Below are 22238 nucleotides of genomic sequence, written 5' to 3'. Positions count from 1 at the left end.
TGACTTCTCTCTGACTTTCTACTTTGTCTTTGGAGACACTTGTGACTACACCACACTTACTGACTTCACTGCACCTTCCACTGCTTTACCTTGACTGATAGACAAGCTTAATCCTCCTGTTTTATTTTTTTGGTTTTTTAAAAATATTTTTATTAATTTATTCATATTACATCTCGCTGGTTATCCCATCCCTTGTATCTTCCCATTACTTCCTCCCTCCCTCCCATTATCCCCTTACTCCCCTCCCCTATGACTGTGACTGAGGGGGATTACCTCCCCCTGTATATGCTCATAGGGTATCAAGTCTCTTCTTGGTAGCCTGCTGTCCTTCCTCTGAGTGCCACCAGGTCTCCCCCTCCAGGGGACGTGGTCAAATATGAGGCACCAGACAAGGCCAAAACAGGCTGTAGACTTCAAACCCCTACCCAGATCTAGCCAATGGACAGGACATTCTTCACAGTTGAGTGGAGAGTGGTGTCTGACTTTCACATGAACTCTGGTGCCCCATATTTAATCCTTCTGTTTTATAACAGAATATTATTATAGTGCTCCATACTCCCCTGCTACATTGGACTTCAATATAGATACAAACAACCATTACATAATTTTTACTGTTAAAATTATTGCTGTCATTTATTTTACAGGACTCAATTTCAGAAACATTACTTAAGTGACTTTTTGCCTGTAATCTCAACAAAGGAAAGCAGTAAAAGTCAAGCTGATTCAGCTTGTCGCAGGGTCATTGGGAGGTCCTGTCTCAAAGTATAAGTCATAGAGTAAGTAAGGAAGACACTTGTTGAATTTGATTCCACGTGTATAAGGCCAGCACACACACACACACACACACACACACACACACACCCTAAATATGCATGTCCATATAACACAAAAATGAAGGAAACTAAAAGAAAAGTGAGATTATGAAATCCTATGATGTTTGATGGTGAGATTAGTGTTTGTGTGCAAGTAATACTTTATGAAATAATGTTTTAATTTGTTAAGTCTCATAGAAAAACTCATGTAGTCTGGTAACCTTGTGTATTTGCATAAATATCACTTTTACAACTACAGTCATTTTTCCATTTAATGCTGAAACTTCAGAGTTTACATCTCAGGTCTTAATGGTTTCTCTAGCATTTCAATGTCTGGGCATAAATCACAGGTAAAATTGGATTGTTAAGTGTTCAGCCTCTTAATCATAATATCAAGGGAGGAAATATTTGTAAACGATCTAAATGTCTTCACTATATATATCATTGAATTAAAATTTTCAAAGAGTTAATACTAAGTGAGATTAATTTCCTGGCATAACATAGTCATATCCAAACTGAAAAAAAAATACCAGTACTACATTTATATTAGAAGCAAATCCTGTATTATTAATAAAAACACACTGATAATTAGAGAATTTTGTGGACTGTGATTTTTTTGACATCAAGAAACTTTCCACAGCTGGGTGTGATGTCATGTTTATTATCTTATCATTTGAGAGGCTGAGAAAATAGAATCATTGATTCAGGCCCATTGATTCAACATAGTGAAAGTGTGTCTCAAAAATAGGTTTTTATATTTCAGGATGATGGCATATGCTTTCAATTCTAGCACTCATTAGAAAAAGGCAGTCAGATTTTTATAAGTTTCAGGCTTGCCTGAGATATAGATATCCATATATGTGTAATAATAAATTTAAAAGTTATAATTTTTTAAATATCACCAATATAGCTAATTAAATAAAACAATCTGTACTCAATCATTTGAGTGTGTGTGTGTCTGTGTGTTCCTGTGTGGTTCTGGAAATCAAGCTCAGGTTCTAACATTCCAAGGCAAGCACTTTACTCACTGTAGATTCCCCCTTCCGACAGTGTCCCCTGAAGAATACAATCTAGCATAGAACATTGAAACATTCAAAACAAGCTAGGTGCAGTGGCTTAGGACAGTAATGTCAGTGCTCTGGGAGGCAGAGGCAGGCAATTCTCTGCGAGTTCGAGGCCAGCCTGGTTTACAAAGCAAGTCCAGGACAGCCAATGCTACACAGAGAAACTCTATATGTAAGTTTCCCTGAAAAAAAAAAAAAAGCCCCAAAACAAGCAAACACAACAGATTGATAAATATCGTTGTTTAATATAACTCTCATTCATATTGACATTAACTTCTCAAAACTTTAAGATATTTTTATAATCTTTTCCTGAAAGTAATCTTCTTTCTTAGAATAATATTGAATGTCTTGAGGCCATGCAGTTCCGTTTCCTTTGGAGTCCGTCCAAAACCCAGGAATAACAGAGACCATATTTCAATGCCTCCCTGCTGTCTCCACTTGGCTTAGTTGCCTTCTTTCTTTCTTTCTTTCTTTCTTTCTTTCTTTCTTTCTTTCTTTCTGTCTTTCTGTCTTTCTTTCTTTTTTCTTTCTTTCTTTCTTTCTTTCTTTCTTTCTTTCTGTCTGTCTTTTCTTTCTTTCTTTTTTCTCTCACTAGTAGACTTTTATTTGGTCTCTAATACATGAAGTTAATAGTATCTAAATTTAATATTAAAAATTGCTTTTTATGAAGTGTGTATCTATATAAAAATTTAAAAATAGTAATAATCTTAAAAAAATATGAGTGGTCTGTGCTGCCACCTGAGGCCATGGTAATATCTGAGTCTGTAGTCCTACTGCATCTGTGCCTGTGTTCATGTCTGTGGCCCATGTTGCCATCTAGTGCCAGGTGGCTGTCCATGCAGTGTTGTTACCTGAAAGACATGGGCTTTGCTGCTGCAGGAGACCACGCTGATTTGAGATGCCTGGCTTACCATCTGAGGCCATGGTGATACCATTAGTCTGTGATGTCACTAAGGGCTGTGACACTGTCTATAGACACTGCATCAGCAGAGGGCCATGTTGATGTCTGTCATCTGAACTGCCATGCTGAAGTCTACGACGTGTGCTGATGCTAGAGAAAGTATGTATGTCCATGGTCTGTGCTGTCCTTAGAAACCATGTGTAAGTCCATGATCTACCCTTCTAAGGTCAAAGAGGCTACTTTTGCCATGATATTGATGACTACAGACCCACAGATGAGAAGGAGGGACACAGAAGGGTACTGTGACAACCCCTACACCCACTCCTCCAAACAAAAAGAAAAAAGACAAGAAGAAATTGTAACAGCCTAGATAAAAAGCATTGAAAAGAATTTTTTGGGGTATTTTTTGAGTAAGGATTTCTCTGTGTAGCCTTGGCTGTCCTAGACTCACTTTGTAGACCAGGCTGGCCTCGAACTCACAGCATTCCGCCTGCCTCAGCCTCCCGAGTGCTGGGATTAAAGGTGTGAGCCACCACGTCCGGCCTAAAAGAACTCTTAAAAACTCTTAAAAATTGTGATAAAGATGCTGAAGTGTAGCTCTTCACAATTAATGGCTGCTGGCAGAGGCCCATCAGAATGGCTAAGATCAAAAACTCAAGCGACACCACATGCTGGCGAGGATGTGGGGAGAGAGGAACACTCCTTCATTGCTAGTGGGAATGTAAACTAGTACAGCCACTTTGGAAATCTATCTGGTGCTATCTCAGAAAAATGGGAATAGGGCTTCCTCAAGACCCAGCTATTCCACTCCTTGGAATATACCCAGAAGATGCTCCAGCACACAACAAGAAACTTTGCTCAACCATGTTCATAGCAGCCTTATTCATAATAGCCAGAACATGGAAACAGCCTAAGTGTCCCTCAGTAGAAGAGTGGATAAAGAAACTGTGGTACATATACACTATGGAATACTACTCAGCTATTAAAAACAAGGAATTCCCGAAATTTGTGGATAAATGGATTGAGCTAGAAATGATCATAATGAGTGAGTTAACCCAGAAGCAGAAAGAATCAAATGGTATATACTCACTTATATCTGCATACTAGCCCAAGGGGCATGTCCCACGAAAGCCTTCACTTACCAGGAAACTGGGACAGAGGGGAAGGCATCCTATTGGGACTCTAAATGAGAGACACATGGGAGAAGAGCAAAATAAAAGGATACAGAGGGTCCTAGAAACCTACAAGTAGAACAATATGATAGATTTGGGCCCAGGGGTCCTGCTCAAACTAAGGCACCAGCCAAGGACAATACAGGAGGTAAACTTTAAACCCCTTCCCAGATCTAGCCAATGGTCAGAATATTCTCCACAGTTGAGTGGAGAGTGTGATATGACTTTCTCCCATACTCTGGTGCCTCACATTTGACCATGTCCCCTGGAGGAGGAGACCTGGTGGCACTCAGAGGAAGGACAGCAGGTAGCCAAGAAGAGACTTGATACCCTATGAGAATATATAGGGGGAGGTGATCCCCCTCAGGAACAGTCATAGGGGAGGGGAATAATGGGAAAATGGGGGGGGGGAGGAATGGGAGGATACAAAGGATGGGATAAACATTGAGATGGAACAAGAACAAATTAAAAAAAAAAAAAACAGAAAAAAAATTGAGAAACAGGATGAAATATGGGTGCCACTCATGAATGGATTAAGATCCTAATTTGAAGCTTATATATCACGTGGCACAGGCCTGTAATCTCAATTTTGGGGAGGGTGAAGTAGGAGGACTCTTTTTGAGGCAAATCTGGGTTATATAGGGAAATTCTGTTTCAAATTCAGCTGATGTTCTCTTGACAGTGTCTCCTGCCTTACAGAAGCTTCTCAGCCTCATGAGGTCCCATTTATTAATTGTTGACATTAAGGCCTGGGCTGTTGGTGTACTGTTCAGGAAGTTGTCTCCTGTGCCAATATGTTCCAGGCTCCTCCCCACTTTTTCTTCTAAGTGACTTAGTGTCTCTGGTTTTATGTTGAGGTCTTTAATCCACTTGGATTTGAGTTTTGTGCAAAGTGACAAATATGGGTCTAGTTGCATTTCTTTTACACATAAACCTCCAGTTAGACCAGCACCATTTGTTGAAGATGCTATTCTTTTTCCACGGAATGGATTTGGCTTCTTTGTCAAAAATCAAGTGACATTATGAAAGATAGATTTGGGCCCAGGGGTCCCGCTAAAACTAACACACCAGCCAAGGACAATACAGGTGGTAAACATTAAACCCCTACCCAGATCTAGCCAATGGACAGAACATTCTCCACAGTTGAGTGGAGAGTGGGATATGACTTTCACACGAACTCTGGTGCCTCATATTTGCCCATGTCCTTTGGAGGGGGAGACCTGGTGGCACTCAGAGGAAGGATAGCAGGCTACCAAGAACCGACTTGCTACCCTAAAAGCATAGACAGGGGGAGGAAATCCCCCTCAGGAACAGTCATAGGGGAGGGGAATAAAGGGAAAATGGGAGGGAGGGAAGAATGGGAGGATACAAGGGTTGGGATAACCATTGAGATGTAACAAGGATAAATTAATAATAATAATAATAATAATAATAATAATAATAATAATAATAATAATAATAATAATAATATCCCTTAAAAATTCTAAATAACAACCCCAAACATTCAGAAAATTGGTTTTCTCTCTTCTTTCTTGGAACGATTCTCACACTTCCTAACTGAGAGGAAATGTGTTATTCTTTTCCCATCTGAGACATTTGGTTACAGATGAATAAAAAAGACCCTTAGATCATAAAAGAAGACATAGTTAAACAATAACAGAAACCATACTTGCTGGTCTGGAAGATTTGTGCTAGGACTCTGGGTTCCTCCTAAGGGAGCTGGGATAGCAGGAAAAGAAAGGCTATGGGCACAAATGTGACATTATCTGTCATATATTCAACAAGAAACTCTGCAGACTCTGCCGGAGTGGACTGTAGAGAAACAAGGACAAAAGCATGGATCCAGTGACAGACTCATCTTGATTCCTGAGATGAGATGATGGTACCTAGCAGCCCTTTAACAGACTAGAAACAGAGAAAGGTTGGATTCTATATTTATATTAATATAGTTGGCAGGGTATGATGTTTAAAAGGCAATATGCAAATGATGTTGGAGGAGAGACTATAGGGAAAATATTGTGTTCTAGACAAGAAAATCATAATTAATAAAGCAAGGGAAATAAACAATTTTCTAATAATAAGAGTAAGAAGGGACCAAGTGAAAACTGAGTGATTTATAAATTAAAGCATGGCTTGTACATGGAGGAGTCCTATGTGTCTCCCGGATCAAAGACACAGGGGACACAGAAAATATGTGTATGCAGGCATTGGATAAGATGTAATGGTTAGTAGAATGCAATTAAAATGAAAAATGGGAATATTGAGGAAAAAATGTGAAACACAAGGGCAAATCTGGAGAGAAGAAAAACCTGGAGAAAAGAGCTCTCAGAGTGTAATAAGACAGGAATGAAATCAAGTAGGAGAATATGTCTCCAGGGTGTAGAAAGTCCTGAAATCCTGGAGATGATGGACTTTTTTTCTTTCTTTTTTAAGTTTTTACTAATTTTGGGGAGTATCACAAATGAGCCTTGAGCACTCTCACTTCCCAGTCATGTAAAGGTCTGCCCCCCACCCTTGTGACTTGCCTTCCCACCCCCATATAAAAGAAAAAAGAAAGAAAGAAAAGAAAGAAAGAAAGAAAAAGGGGATGCCCTCAGTCCTACTGTGACTTGAAAAGTGGGGGTGGCTGGGTGAGTGGGGCTCCCTTTCTCTGTGGAGTAGGGGAGGGGGAGGGGAAGGGAGAAAACAGGGAGAAATGGTGGGACAGAGAAAGAGGAAGGGGCTATGATTAGGATGTAAAGTGAATAACTAATTTTTCAACCTGTAAAGTCAAAAAAGAAAAGAAAGGAAGGAAGGAAGGAAGGAAGGAAGGAAGGAAGGAAGGAAAGAAGTAAGGAAGGTTCGAAGAGAGAGAAACAAATATTCCAATTTTTGTTGCCATCTACTCACAGGAGCATGGTCAAACTCCCAGTGGCCAGCCTCTTAAAGAAAACTTCTTTTCTGGCCTCTGCCAGCAGCCATTAGTTGTGAAGAGCTACACTTCAATTTTTATTCTTTAGAAATTAGGTCTTTAATGCCTGAGTTTTGAAGCTGCCTTCAGACTTTCTCTCCATGGTTGTTTCTTCAGCTTCTGCTGTCCTGCCTGGACTTTCAGCAAGGCAAGCATCTTTCCCCTGAGGACCTTAGCATTTATCACTCTCCCTGGAAAGCACCATTATCCATAGCCACAGTTCCTCCAAGATTTTATTAAAAGTATTATTCTAAGTGAGAGCTTCATAGACATAGTAGATAAAATACCAAGTCACCACCTACCTCTTTTAAATGTGTTCCCATATCACTGTAGTCTCTTCTTAATCTATTTCTTCTAGAAATACTATGAAATACTCAGTAAGTCTTCCCTATAACAAGCCTCAGCACACTGCAACTCATTTAATGAAGGAATCAAGTTTATAACTTTATATGTAGTGAAGTAAAATATAATTTAATGTTTTGTGGGCTTTACATATTTTCTGATAATATGACGTTTTAAAAGAAGAATTAGTCACCAAAATAAAAAAAAATTAGGCGCTGGGAATTTCTTGTCTTAACCACGCAGGATTTATCAAGCATCCAGAGTTCAAAAGAACTAATCACCCAAGAACAGGATATTCCATAAAAGACAGAGAAATACAGATGACCAAAATGTCATTCTGTATATTGTCTTTATCCATTAAAATTTGTCCTATTTAGTAATAGCAAATGCAGTTAATTGCATATACTTAGAAAGTAAAACTAATAAGTAACAAATGTTAGATGGAAAGACATAATTATTTCTGTTTATCTATTATCCCTGTGTAGGTTTGTTGAAATTATGTTTAAATCTCAGTACATAAGAATAGTCATTAAGCATAAAATACTATATTCAATTTGTATATAGTTACCATTAATAATATTTATTTAAACTACCAAATTAGCTTTGTTCAGGTTGTGTTCTCTTTTTTATATTTTGGCTTGCATCTAAATTTTTTGTAATGGGTGTTTGCTTTTATTTTATGTTAGTTTACTTATTTTTATTAAGTTTTGATTGTCTGTAAGGGCTTTTAGGTTTTGTTTTGTGTTTTAGAAAGGGCATCGCTCCATTGTCTAGATTCACCTGGAGTTCACAGCAATCCAACTGTGTTGGTCTCTAGGAAGCTGTGATTACAGGGATAAGGCACCATGATTGGTCCCTGCGTTGCATATAAGGAAAATTAGTTTTCTTTTTTTGTGGAAACAATATTGTTCATTATTTTTGTAATAAACTAGTAAAATAATTCCACCTCTATTAAGAAAAGCTATTAATAATAATTTCGTGATACCATGCTAAATTTATTTCAGTCTTCATAAATAATATGTTAAATAGTTAAATCACATTGAGAATATTTATAGTAAATCAATGACTGTGTTTAAACGTTGATAGGTATTGAAAATAATATTGATGTCAGGTAAATTGAAAACAACTGTATTCAGTAAACTTTCAACTAATTGAGTTCCATATGAGATACAGTAATTATAGATTAGTTCAAAGTCTCGAAGTTGCTTTGAAAATGCTCCCATTTACAATGGAAATGGCTGTTTATTTCCCCTCTAGTGGCTGAAGCTAGAAAACTTGAACTACCTTTAACGGTTCATACAGTTTCACTATCACGTCTTTTGCAAGGTGTGTGTACAATCTTGAATTGCCAGACATTATTGATGACAATCTTATAATTGTTTTAGTAAACAGAATACTTTTGGGCATCATACATATCCTATTTGCCGCTTTGGCCAAAAAACTTCCCTAAATTATTGTGGCCTACCAATGCAGAAATCTAAACACAAGAATTTACTTTATACACAAAAGCAATATCTGTTCATTCTAGGAGAGAGTGGGGCAACTGTCACTTCTTTTGTTTTTCCAAAAGAAAACATTTTAATATATTTCTACAACAGTACTTAAGCCATCCTGTGGGGTACTTATTGACAAAAAGAAAATAAATTGCCATGTGTTATTTCAGTTACCTTCAATTATTAATTTTAGGTCACCTTTAAAAATTTTTTTATTTAATTGATTTATTCAGATTACATCTCAATTGTTATCCCCTCGCTTGTATCCTCCCACTCTTCCATTGCTCCCTCTTTCACCCTATTCCCTTCACCTAGGTCTGTGACAGAAGGGACCTCCTTCCCCACCATATGGTCACAGCCTATCATGTTTCATCCTGGTAGCCTGCTTATCCTTTCTCTGAGTGGCATTAGGCCTCCCCACCAAGGGGGAAGTGGTGAAATATGGGGCACTGGAGTTGTCAGAGTCAGTTCTCACATTCTACACAACTGTAGAGAATGTTCTATCCATTGGCTAGGTCTGAGTAGGGGTTCAATGTTTACTGCATGTATTGTCCTTGGTTGGTGCAGTAGTTTGATCAGACCCCCCTGGGTCCAGATCCACTCATCATGATGTTCTTCATGTAGCTTTCTAAGACCTTCTGGTTCCTTCTATTTCCCCATTGTTCCATGCTTCTCTCATCTAGAGTCCCAATATGGAGTTGCTGAATCTATCTATCTATCTCCTGGAAAGTGAAGACTTTCATGGGACATCCCTTTGGGCCAGTGTCTAATTATAGGTGAGTATATACCATGTGAATCTTTCTGAGTCTGGGTTAACTCACTCAGTATAAAAATTTCTAGTTCCATGCATTTGCCTGCAAATTTTAGGATTTTCTTGTTTTTGATAGCTGAGTAGTATTCCATAATGTAAATGTATTGAAAGATCAATTCTCAACTTCATATGGAAAAACAAAAAACCCAAAATGGACATCTGTTACTTTGAAACTAGCTTTGCTTGGACACTCCTCTTCATTTTCCTTTAAATATCTTCCAAAACATTTTCAGCACTGATAGATCTTTATTTTGTACTGGCCTTCCCTTTATTCTGCAATAAATACTTGAATAGATAATTTGGTAAAGAAATATAGCAAAACTATGCAATAATATGGAAGAATCAATTTATCTGATAATAAATGAGTTTGTTGGTCAGGGCTGTCCAAATACTCTCAAAATGCCAAGCCTATTGCTGCTGCACTTGGTTACCCATTAGAGAGGAAAGTTAAGCCTTCATTTCTGATGACAGCATGTACTTCAGAAATAGTTGCCAAGACCCCTGAGCTAGTACTCACATGAATGCACCCTGCCTAAGGACCAGTTTTCATGAAATCAGAAAGTGCACTAAAACCTTCCATCAGAGGGAAGCAACCAGTAGTTCTAGCAAGTTATAGTGCCCGTGACTTACATCAGCCATCAACATGGCAGAATAACCATAAGGGTGCAGGAGTGCATGCATACCTTGGTAGTAGCAAACAGCTTTATAATTGGACTTAAGAGCTGCTCAACAACAAGAAAAGTACTTCTGGCAGTGGAATCATATCTACCTACTCAGTGCATTGTGAAGCCATGGTTATTGGCCAAGATTTTACAACCACGAATTTCCTAAACCAGAATATATCCTAACAATTATAAATATTTGTCCTTGATCCACAGGCAAGTGTAGCTTTCACCTCTCAGCAAGGAAACTTCTTTTTTCAACAAACTGAAGCCAGCACAAAATATTATTTAAATCAGTATGCAGAATTGTGGAACTCTCAAACAACTGATATATTTACAAAACACTACTATACCAGGGAACATTGCAGAAGAGGGAACAGAAAGAGTATAAGAGAATATGGATCATGAATTTCCTGTGAGATCATGTTTCCTGGGAATATTACAAGCTATACACATAAATTCCCCTCAAATTGATGTCCAAACATTCACTAAACAAAGAAGACATAAATGGTCATGCCAAAACAGATAAGGAAAAGCCCATGAGCCTCAACTGTATAAAAAGAAAGATAGGCAATTGTAAATCTGGGAGCAAGGAATGTGTTCTTCTCCAGGGAAGAACACACTAACTGCTTATCCAGTACCAAATGGTTAGCCCCAAAAATATGCATACAATTAACATTATATGGATTATATGCATATACTCTCAATATGTATATACAATATGCACAAAACAATATAAGAATTAAAGCCATATATTTGTGGGTGTGGTGTGTTAAGTATATGAGATGGTTTGGATCAAGTTAATTATAAACTCAAAATTTTATTAAAAAAAAAATCAGTAAAGCAGTCATATATAATGCTCAATGTAAATGATCACGGGCTCTCAATGATCAATACATGTGCATTTTATTAAAATCTACATTTATATACATAATGATGCATATATATATATATACACATATATATGTTAATCTATTCTTTCAAGAATAATCCAAAGCATACCAGAATTAGCAGTGACAGTTTCTTTTCCTGTGTGTAGTGTGGTTGAATGTGCATGTAGAAGTTTGTAAGTGGGGGCTGGAGAGATGGCTCAGTTATTAAAAGCACCACCTGCTCTTCCAAAGGTCCTGAGTTCAATTGTCAGCAACCATATGATTGCTCACAACCATCTATAATGTGATCTGATGCCCTCTTCTGGTGTACAGGTGTACATGCAGACCGAACACTGTATATATAATAAATAAATAAATCTTAAAAAAAAAAGTTTGTATGTGTATGGATACACACATATTTGCAGGTACACATGCATGTTCACACTTGCAAATTTTGGTTAAATTAACTCAATCCTCTCTCTGTCTCTATGTCTAAGAGCTGGTATAAAAAACAGACACCACACCTCCTATACTTTTGCATAACATCTTTGGGACCCAAATCCCAGCATTCATTCTTGTAAAATTATCTTTCTCACAAGCTTTCAACAGCTGTGTAAGTGATGGGCAGATTAGTCTTCATGTGGGTCACCTAGTAAGGGAGCAGAGGCTGTCTCTGACATGGATTCTGTGGCCTGTTTTCGATTATTTCCCCATGGCTGGACTGCCTTTCCTGCCAGGCCACTATGGAAGAGGATGTGCTCAGTCCTCATTTGACTTGATATGCTGGGGTGGGTTGATGGTGGTGGGGACTCCACTTTTCTGAGGGCTAGGGTAGGAGAGATAGGAAGTAGAGGGGGCAGAGGGCTACAGTTGGGATGTAGGATGAATTAATTAACTAATTTACAAAACAGTTCCTTTTGAAAATGTCATGTCCCATATCTATGGTTTATAATCCTGCAAAGAAATTTTAAATGTGGTTGGTAATGGAGTAGAAATATGAAAAAAAGTGGAAATTGATTTGTAACTTTAAATTGCATATTTCATATTAAAGTTGTACTTTATGAACTACATTTGAAGAGAAACTACTAACCTTTCTTGTCAATGATTTTAACTAACCATCTAGCTTGAAGGCAGCCTCCTGAATCAATATTAAATAAACAAGCCATCAAGGACACTGATTCTATGATAATTTAGCAACAATGCCATTGATATTTACAAATGTAACCAACCATATCACTTGCTTTATAAATTTCCTGCTACAAATGGAAACGATGACTTACAAAGACTTTGTGTAGTATAGTGTAGTATAGTGCTTCTAGGCTATATCCAAGCTCTGCCCCATCTTCAAATTTTAGACACAGTGTTATCCTAGTATGCTACTCATAACCATCAATTAAATAAATTGGGTGATATGGGCTCCCTTAGCCAAATGAATTCTTTGTGAAGAAAGCCATTTAAAAACAGTCTAGGTTCATATTTACAGTCTGGTCATGGAGGGAAGCCATATTATTAATGATTTATCTTTTTAAAGAAAGTAACTTTATTATAATCCCAACAGATGACCTTTTTCCTCAGTGTTCTTCTCTGTTCCCATTCTATTTAGCATAGAACACTATAGTGTCAGTCTTTCAGTTCATAGAAAAAACAAGGATGGTGTCATGACAGTGTTTCACAATAATATTCTAAGAACCTATTGGAAATGTACAGCTTGATATCCATCCATTTTCAAAGGCATGAGAGAAGTCATGATCAGAGCACTGACACTGGAAACACATGGTCAGTTCTCTACTTCATTGCAGACTTCCGACCAGTGTGTAAACACACCAATTTCTATTTGTGAGGGCAAGAGTTCACATTAAAGAACAATATTTTTCTTAACACACCAGAGTAAATGTAACAATTTAAGAAGCTACTTTGCGGTTTCTAAACTTTAGCAAAATGTTCCTTGAAGTTAATATGTAGACTTGAAGGAGATTGCTACATTGGCTGGAAAGCTCAGGCTATTTCTGTGTTCTAGAAAGAAGTAACATTTAATGTCAACAGAGCCAGTATTCACAAGCCCTGATCTAGAATACAGTGCTTTTGGCATGGGTACTGTACCTTCAATAAAGACACAAAGTTAAGAATGTTGAAATTTTTTCTGTAGTATTGTCTCTAATAAGAAAAAAAGAGAATCATACATACTATGCCTATACTTTTCCTTAGACTATGCTACATCTGTCACCTGATTCAGGATAAGTGAATTTTTATCTTAAGCATTTTCAGTATACTATAGTGTACATGCATGTTTAGATGTTACCACATATAATTTAAAAATATATAAGGGATAGTTTCAACTCTTAACCACCCTTAAGTTCAGAAGAGACTTAATACATTTTTAAAATGCAGTTTATATTCATTGGGCCACAAAGATACATGTAATACCTAATAATAGTATTCCTATGAGCCAATAAACAAATAATTTATATTTAGGATATAGAATAAACTTTGTTTAAAATTTTATAATGTTATACAACTACATCTCCAATCATTTTTCCATACCCATCTTAGTTTAAGGGAATAGGAGGGATAATAATTATTGATTTCCACAATAAAAAACTAATCCAAATATCAGAAGCTGTTGCCAATGCTCATAACTTGTACAGCTAATTATATTCAGGGTTTACCAGTCACAGTTTCAAGTAGACTTTCCTATCACATTCCTTCTACTGTCTTATTCTCCTTTGCTATTGGCTTATAGTCTCCTAGGCTTTTTTTTTTTTTCTGCAATTGAAATAGCTTACTCTCATTTTGAACCAATCCTTGTTTTCAGGTAGGCAATCAATTTTAGCCATTAGTATCATTTTCTAGTTGTTTTCTTAAGTTAGCCACCCATGTTGAAAAACACAGGAACTATGTAATACATGAAGCAATTATTGACCAAAGCCCATTAAGTGGATGTTTTATGGAGCAAATGAATTTGGTGAATGACACTAGGTTAATTCATTGACTGTAAATATAGAATCAAATATATAACAGGAAGCTTGAAAATAAAGCTGCAGTAATTGGTGCTTGGACAAGAATGCTACAGAATGGACTTTCTTCTAGTATCACATTCTGTTTCCTCCTCCTACATGTTACAAGGTATGCACAAGAGCTAGTCTGCATTTCAAACTCTTGATTCTGGGGTGGATATGTTCTGTGAGGAGAAGATAGCCTCAGACAGAGAACAGTTACTGCAGAAGGACAGCTTCCTGCTTTTAACATCTGTGGGTGATCCCAGAGTCGAAGATAAAGGTTAGAAAATGCAAGGAGAGCATATAGTTAGGTTTTTGGCTGCATAACAAAAATCTTTGTCTTATCTCTCTCTGGGCTCAAAGCAGACATGCCATCACCTGAACAAACCAAAAAGCAGCATTTTTTTTTCTTTTCTTTTTTTTTTTTTTGGCTAGGATGTTTTTTTCCCTCAATTTCCAAATGAGAAAACACACAGGATCACTTATCTAGACCAGACGTGAGAGGCTCATTTAATGCAACACATAAGAGCTTTAAGGGTATCTTAATAACCCTAACTAATAAAATTGTTTTCACCTGTTACATATGACAGGTCCACAACATCTGCATGCATAGCACACTCACATACAAGTATGGATGGGATTTACCTTGATTTTTAGATGGGGAAACAAAGACAAAATTAGATGACTCTACACGCAGAAAAAAACCAAGGTTAGGAAGTTATGGCAGTGACTGAGAGTTAACAAACAGGCAGACACCAAATAAACTAGCTAGTGATCACAGGACCCCAGCGGGCTTCTCTTCCCTGCATCATTACTGTGCCTTTTGTAAGACATAAAAGTTTTCACCTTAGCATTCCAGAGACGTCTATGAAAACCATTTGTGAAAGAAAAAAATACAAGGAATATAAAAAGGAAAAAAATATAACACATTTCTAAAAATCCAAAGGAACAAAAACCAAAACACACCAGGCTCATCTGGCAGCAGTTTCGGTGCGAAGATAGCATGTAATTTTACAGGATACTGAAAAGACAAGAATTAAAAAGCACTATGGAAAATCCAATTGCTATATTCCTGCTTGACTGACCACGCTGTTCCCACTTTTATAGACAGACATAGATGTCGCTTAATCTGATGCCCCCAGTATACGAATGTGCCTGACTGAGTCCCCTTCCAACTTCTTCAGAGGCAGGGCAGTAACAGCACATCCACAGCACAGCATCCACACAAAAACCAGCTGGAGTAGGAGCTTTGCATTCCTTAGGCTCTAAAGCAGCATTCCGGCATAAGAAATACAAATTTATGCTAGCGGCAAGGCTACTGCCTGCAACTTTCCCATTAGCACAGCATCCTGTGAAAAGCATCCAGGAGGAAGATTTTACCAATACCGTTTCACTCAGAACTGGGTAAGCAGCCCCATTGTATAAAAATATTAATGTCACGATAGAGTAAAGTGTGATGTATTGAAGCCTTACCTTAGCTGACTTGCCCTAACTGGTAGAAAGGAACTAAATTTATGAGAAGCAGAGGGGGTACTTTCTCAGAGCTCTGGGCACTGCTGCTCGCGGTCCTCCGAGAGCCCAGGCTCCGCCGGCTCCGCGCACCTCCAGCCCCAGGCTCCCAGGCTGGGTCTCTGCAGCTCCCGAGCACTTCTCTGATTGGCTGGCAGCTCCTGTCCGCCTGATGCTGGGCTCTCACAGTCTCTCCTCCTTCCTCTGCTCCCTGACGCTCCCCCCTAGTCCCTTCTTCCTCTTTTGCCTCCTTCTCCCCCACCCCACCATACATACTTTTGGGGTCTGTACAAATACGCTCTTTGCCCCATAGACAAGGTCACACAGATCGTAATAAGGTTAATAAGAATCATTTACAAACACAAACAAAACAAAAACCCTGTGTTCTTGAAAAATGACGGCCAGGACGCCGATGACAGTTTAGTCCAGCAGTACTCTGCAGGGGGGATGGGAAAGTAGGGAAAGGAGCCTGGGGTGACTGTCAGATGGAGTGGGAGTATACATCAGAAGAGAAAGAGCAAAGGCAGACAGGGCAAGCGCTGATGTGGCAAGCTGATAATAAATTTTCATATTTCCGTGCAAAGTCGTCACAGCCTGATAAACATTCTACTGCTGGCTCGTTCATCAGCGACCCCTAGTAGAGGGGAAGTCCAGCGATTTAGCTTGAGAGATGCCCTTTTCATTGCCTTACCCCAAGTACTCAAGTCGTGTAGGGTTTCTTTGAGGTGGGGCTTCTCCTTGGAGGTCAGCGTTATATTTGTGAAGATGAATAGTGCTGCAGTGCCTTCACTACCTCTCACTAGTGCCAGAAGAATCAAGCCAAGCATGAACTTCTCACCTCTTCTGACTCCTGAATAAATTACAAGGTTTTGTAATGTACACAGTTTTATGATACCAGGCATTCCAGGCCTGATTGGCTGTTTTCAAAACTGATGGGAACAGCTGAGGCATCATCCTCAGTAGTTTCTCCCAGCAGGAAGTCACCCACACTCACCCATCAATATCATCCTACATTTCACTTCGAGCATCATAGTAAACAAGTGTAGGTGTTTTTCTTAATTGAATGGCTATTGTAAGGGTCTTCTGGCAGGGATATTAACACTTATATGGGATTCTCAATCATTGCCAACACTAAGAGAATAGCATTCCTTCGGATACATATTGGTTAAACTACCAAAGCCCCCTTTTAATGCTTTTCTAGAGGAAAATCAGTCATGCTTAATAGATGTAGTGTGAAAAGGAGGCAGGTTTGCTAATGTGCAAAGCGTGGGGCTAACAATCAAGGTTGGGATTTTCCCCGTGATTATGCAGTTCCTCACCCTCAAATAACTTTTTAAAATTTAGAAAAGACTCCTCTCTGGAATTTTTCCCTCTGTGTGGAAAAAGGCATTAAAATATCTATGCAGGTATTAATAAATCATGGTAAATGTTTGACAAAGGTTATTTAACTTGTAACTGTGCCTACTTATTTGGTCTTTTTCTACTTTGAGAAAGGTCATTCGATAAGATAAGGTAAGCGGTTATTTCTTTTAAAGTGTGGTAGATGGAATGTTTAGAATCAACTACTTATGTATTTGACTGTCTTTGTTTCATGGGACCATTGAATAGTAGAGCTAGTTCAGTTGATTTTGGGGGTTGGTATGTTAAAAGAGACAAACAGAAATAGTGCTGGAAGTGCTGAAAATGAGTTAAGTCTTATTGGGAAAGCGTTGCATATTGAGGTACTTAGTTGCTCCTGCAAAATCTATAAGAAGTCAATTAAAATTTGAAAATGACCAACATTTAAACTAGTGGGGAACAACGATGTCAGAATAATGAGCCAGTGTTGTCTCAGGATTGGTTTATTCTCTCCTTCGTGGCTTCCAACACAAATGAAGGCTTTTCTTTATATAGTGTCATAATTTCATTTTTTAAAATTTGAGATTATAATATAATTAAATTATTTTACCCTTATATCTCCTCCCTCCAAACAGTCCCATATACAACCTTTTTTATTTCTCTTTCAAATTTAAAGCCTCTTTTTATCACTAATTGTTAATAATACATATATATATATATATTATATATATATATATTATATATATATATATATATTATAAAGACTGAGAAGGTTACAATATATACCTAAATATATAATTATAACCTTCTCAGTCTTTATAATATTACTTTAATGCATTGTCAGTGTAATGGTGTTCACCTTTCATCCCAGCACTCAGAAGGCAGACTCAGGTGGATATCTGTGAGTTAGAGCCCAGCCTGGTCTACAAAAGCAAGTTCAGGACAGCCAAGGCTACACATAGAAACCCTGTCTCGAAAAACAACAACAACAACAAAAAAAACAAAAAAAAACAAAAAACAAAAATGAAAAAATAACATAAACTACATAAAATATCATTATTTAGAAAATTCATATTTGCTTATTTAAATGAATATTGAAAACAGAGTGCACTTCTTTTCTTGCTCTGGCAATGAGACACCGACGAATGAGGGAAGGAATAGTTCTAATGAATAAAAAGGACATGAAGAAGAGCATTTGGTTTCAAAGAAGTCACATAGTTTAATTTTAACATTCTCAGGAGAAGACCAACACTGTCTATTTCGTCATTTCTAGTTGATTGAAATAAAATGTTTGTTGCTACTTGGCTAAAATTGTGTTTTTCTCAGATATCAGCAATAAAAATTCCAGGGATGTAGTAGAAAAGAAAAAAAAAGGGTTTTATTATCCTTTGAGGCTTGCCACTATGGAGTCCACAATAACTGAATGGCATGGGTCAACAGGCACTTACTCAAAACGGCAAAAGTACAATCCATCCCTAAGAAAATACTCTGTTTATCAAGGGCGGATGTGTATCAATGACTGCACCCAGATTAAGGTCTGTAGATGCTCTCAGACCCCCATGATACAGTGCGCAGGGCACATAAGTGGTTTTAAAAGCTTGATGTTATGAGCCTGTGCCAACTTTCCCCAGCAATAGGAAGGTGAGCCTTTTGTCCACCTAGTACGTGTGGTGTGTTTGCAGGGTATAGAGAAGACAACAGATGGACTAATTGGAGCATCGTGCTTAGAGGTAGTGATCATGTTTTTTTTTTTTTTTTTTTTTTTTTTTTTTTTTTTTTTTTTTTTTAAGTCAAAATTTAGTTTAAAAGACTTAGCAGATTTTACTATAGCGTTAATCTCAGAAACTGAAAGCATGGGCAATTCTGATACTGAACTCTTCTTGTGTTACTGTGGAAGAGTTATAAGAATCCTTTTAGTTGGCGACAGAGAAGCATCCAACGTAAGATTGATGCTGGGCAGACTATAGAAACTAGAAAGGCAAAATTGTAGTGCTAAATGGTGAACATTTTGAAAGAGAAACTCAGAAAAGTGTCACTGTAGATGCCATCACATGTTCAGTTGTACTGTGAAAATTTGGAATCATATTTTCAAATACAAATGAAGCAAGAATCTAAAAAATGTCTGTAGATCCTCTTCTTGTAATTCAATAGTGGGAAGGGTCAAGGGTATATGGCAAGCTGGTTTATCCTTGAATGTCTTTATTGAGTTGTCACAAGAACCAATACATAAACTTGAGTTATACAGCTTTTTCTGTTGATGTGTGTTATGAAAAAACAATTTCAGTCAGATAATTAGCATATCATTTATTTCAAATGGTTACAGTTATATTTCCAAATAATGATATGTAATAAGTGATTAGATTTTTATGAGATAAAAATCCAAAACATTACTTTTTAAGTTAATGAAAAATATACTTTATATGCTTTTGATTGAAAGAATATGAGAAAGCCTGTACCAATACAAGTTTATCATATTACTACCCCTAAAATTCAGAGAACACCACAGAAAGAGACAGACAGTCCATGAAAGGATTGCTATAAGATCATCTCCTCTGGACATGGCAGGGCTTATTGTACCCATTATCAAAAACAGCTGTTATTGAGGACAAAAGCCCTGCACATTATTAAAGCAGTCAACATTGCAATGTGAACTGGAAAAGGATGGTTGAGAGACTGACCTACCCCTAGCTGAGAAGACACTGGTAGTGGATAGATGCTGATATATGGAGAGAGAGACAGAGAGAGACAGAAAAGACAGAGAGAAAGAGAGAGAGAGAGAGAGAGAGAGAGACAGAGAGAGAGAGAGAGAGAGAGAGACAGAGACAGAGACAGAGACACAGAGACACAGAGAGAGACAGAGACAGAGAGAGACAGACAGAGAGAGAGAGAGAGAGCGAGAGAGAGAGAGAGAGAGAGAGAGAGAGAGAGAGAGAGAGAGAGAGAGAGAGAGAGAGAGAGAGGAGAGAGAATAGTAAATCATAGAAAGAAAACAACTCACTGACAACTGGAGAAAATTATGATCTTCATCTAGATGTTAGAAATACACTAAGTATGGTAGTAAGTAAACTGAAAGGTTGATGAGGTAAGAAAATACCTAGTATATATTTCAGTCTTCCTTCAGGGACTATCAATTAGGAACACAAATTACTAAAGCCATGTAAACATGGATGTTGCCCACAAAACAGAGTGCAAATTATTCTTTCCTCTGATGTTTTATTCTATGCAGACTCACGATAGATTAACAGGTAGATGTCCATTCATAAGGGTGATGACTATTTTCTGTACTCAGTCTATGAATTCAAATCTCTTCAACTTTTTTAATAACTATCTTCAAATATACATAAGTAGTGATGTGTTGCCTTCTATCTGTGCATCACTCATTCTGGTTCATTTACACCTAAAACACAATGTTCAACTTTTAGAGTTTTCTTCATGTCTAAGATTTTTGACTGAGATAAAATGTATCCTTTAAAATATTCTAGGAGAATTAAATTTTATAAAACATATTAGGCACGTAATAATATTTATATGAGTTTATTGTTATACATGGGTAACCTCTTTGAGTGTATACTACTAATATTCATTGAGAAATTGTAGATATTATGAAGTCCAATGTGATATAGAAAATTCTTAAAGACATAGGCCAGGCTATATTTCAATTACTTCTTAATTACTGAGGTGTTTAAGCATTAAACTTTAGTCTAAACATATTACTTTACATAGATTAGGATATTATCTCTACCCAAGTGAGCTATTTGAGTCTTACACAATTTTATACAGGCTAAAGTTCACAACACCTAAGAAACTTAGTGCCCAGGTGAAATTTAAAAAAAAAAAAAAAACTATTAGTAATATCATGTGAGGTTTTCTTTTATTCCTGGAAGATATTCCTAGCAATTTTCTTTATTTTGGGGCTTCAGCAGAGGTTTTTTTTTCCTGTTGAGAGAGCAGTTTTGATGAGGAGAGAGAAGGTTGGGGAGGGTAAAGACATGGTGGAGCCACTTTATGTATTAAAAGGGCTATGTGTCTTTATGTCAAAGAAGCAGTCCAAAGAAGTCAGAGATGCCACTGAAAGGTCTAATTAGCAAGTCTCTGTAGTGATCCTCAAGAGAATAACTATGCCATTAGATAATCAGGAAGGGGGATGAAGCATTTCAGGGTCAAACTCAGATATTGATGAGAAAGGTGAAAATCAAAATAACAGTCACCAATTCTTATTTTTAAATTGTGTTTCTATTCAAATGTATACATTTATAACATTACACATGAATAAATAAACTACACACAGCAGAAGGAACCATGAAGCAATCAGCCTTAGCTATTTGTATTTAAGAAACTTGAAGTAAACATTTATCCTAACTTGTTGGGTATAAATTTCTGAATGGAGATTAATATCTATCATATCTCACTGGAACAGTTGCTGTCACCCATCAGAAGAGTACAGCTTCCAGGACAGCATTGTAGAAAGATTCTGGTGCCAATTTGTCCAGCAGTCCAGACTGTCCCACACAGGACTTCTATTAAACCTGGAATTTCACAACTTTTGGAAAATGGACCACAAATGTTATCCATTTTGCACAAATTTTGGGGGTATGCCCTTCAAAATTATGGTTTGCCCTAAATCAGTCTGAAGAAACCATAAGAGAATAACGTCCCATTTCTTCTAAGAGGGGGAATGTGGATAGGTTTCTCTTTACTCACTTGGTCTACAGATGCTTATTTTCAATGGGAATTTGTTATAACTCTTATTGGTCTTATAGAGAGAGGAAACTAGGTTTGACTCAGGGACATATCTCTTTTCCTTTATCTTTCTTTTGTAGGTAAGGAGATATGGGCTGAAAAGAAAGAAAGGGGGAATATAGAAACAGAAGGAGGATAGAACAAAAGGTAGATTATTGAATCTACTACTCATCTCAAGGCTCTAATTGTTACTCACAAATAAGGTTATTTTTTTAATTCAATGATATTGAATTTTGTATATTTATGCAAATCATGCTCATGTCAAAAACTAGTCTAATTTTATAACAAGAATATATATTCTAGGTCTAATAGATAGATACAATTCTATAGATACATGTGGTAAAATAGTTAAATAAGGTCTTAAAAAACTCAGAGACCTACAGAATTTAGCATTTAAAGATGTTCTTGTTATTCTAAAGGTCTTGAACAAGACAAGTTAACTCCTGTCCGCACCCAGCCTGCCTCAAAGAAGAAGATGAGCATCAAAGAACCTTCTAATGGAGGTAGCTTCAAATGTGGCAAACCAGCCACTGGGCAAAATGTCTTCATCTCTGCCACAGACAGAATTCTGCCTAA

At 37.3% G+C, this 22238-nt stretch overlaps 1 protein-coding gene across 3 annotated transcripts in view; it reads right to left on the bottom strand.

Annotated features, from left to right (window-relative positions):
- Cdh18 (cadherin 18) overlaps positions 1 to 15975 on the bottom strand; it is a 406710-nt gene extending 390735 nt beyond the window's left edge. The window contains exon 1 of one of the 3 annotated variants that reach the window (XM_051150995.1): positions 15549 to 15975. The gene's annotated coding sequence lies outside the window, so the exon portion shown is untranslated. Of the gene's footprint in view, positions 1 to 14720; positions 14751 to 15548 lie in introns of those variants that run through there. The other 2 variants (XM_051150998.1, XM_051150997.1) reach the window with 2 other exon arrangements.
- Positions 15976 to 22238: the final 6263 nt, after the last annotated feature.

Source organism: Acomys russatus, chromosome 9 (assembly GCF_903995435.1).
Source record: "Acomys russatus chromosome 9, mAcoRus1.1, whole genome shotgun sequence".
Lineage (NCBI taxonomy): Eukaryota > Metazoa > Chordata > Mammalia > Rodentia > Muridae > Acomys > Acomys russatus.
Note: the sequence above shows the minus strand (reverse complement) of the source record. Positions and strands in the feature narration are given on the sequence as shown.